Raw genomic sequence first — 1,226 nt, forward strand, 5'->3', positions numbered from 1 at the left:
CACACACTCACACTCTGGACCCCCCCACACTCACACACACACACACACACTCACACTCTGGACTCACCCCCTCCGCACACTCACACTCACACTCTGGACTCCCCCCCCACACACACACTCTGGACTCACCCCTCCACACACACACACACACACTCACACTCTGGACTCCCCCCCACACACTCACACACTCAATATCACACTTCCTCTTGCACACATTCCCAAAGCTACGTAGGAGCCACTACTGTGTCAGAGTCGTTTCCAAGAGACTGAACCCCCTCCACGCCCATGAGGAGCCGCTCGCGCACCAGATCTAAGTTCTTATCCACTTTTAGCGAGCCGAGGAAGGACCCAAAGATTGGAAGAGCCGCCTGAAGTTCACGTTGTCAGGGCCCCCACCCAAGTTCCTACACTGTTTACGAGCTTGCACGAGCTGGGTCCAGAGTGGAGGCGGTCTCAGCCGCAGAGGGCCCACACCAAGGGCTACCGAAGCAAGCCGGAGGGCCAGTGTCCCCTCCTGCGCCTGCAGGAACCAGAGTGTCCCCTCCTGCGCCTGCAGGCCCGTGCAGGCCCGTGCGGGCCCGTGCAGGCCCTGGGAGCGGCGGCTCGGCAAGCCACGATGTCCTGCTCACCTTGCGGAAGAGACTCGGCCGACAGCTCGGCCGCAGCACCGAAGGCCAGAACTGAGGAGCGCACAACCCGTTTCTGCTCCCCACGATAACTTTCTTTTGAAGGGGATCAGACAACGTGTGAGTCAGCCGTCACCCAAACCGACTACTTCACGCCTTTGGAGGCAGTCATTCCGAATACCTGCCCGTGAAGACAGACGGCAAGGACCAAGGGACACCGAGCACCTTCAACAAGGCACTCCTGAAGACGCCCTTGAGGAGCCCATCCACGGTCAGCGCCTGGTAACAAGACGCAACCTTGACAGGAGCACCGGGCGCTCCCACGAAACGGCCATGCCCGTGACGAGCACACACACAATTCCCTCTACTGCCGGACCCGGCCGGTGTGGCTGGGCCAAGCCGGCGCGACAGCGAACACGCCGGGAACGGGGGGTCCCGGCAGGGCGGCACACGCAGCCGGGCATCGCGCGCCCCACGGACGCACGCAGCCGGAAACGCAGCCCCAGTCGTGCGAACCGCGGGCGGGGGCAAGTGCTGACCGCTCACTCCCGAGCTCTGGAAGCGGAACTTCCGACTGCCGGGACCACCCCCGGGCCCCGC

This window comes from Callorhinus ursinus, unplaced genomic scaffold, assembly GCF_003265705.2.
Source record: "Callorhinus ursinus isolate GAN/ISIS: 27379988/994484 unplaced genomic scaffold, GSC_fseal_2.0 scaffold123, whole genome shotgun sequence".
Taxonomy (NCBI): domain Eukaryota; kingdom Metazoa; phylum Chordata; class Mammalia; order Carnivora; family Otariidae; genus Callorhinus; species Callorhinus ursinus.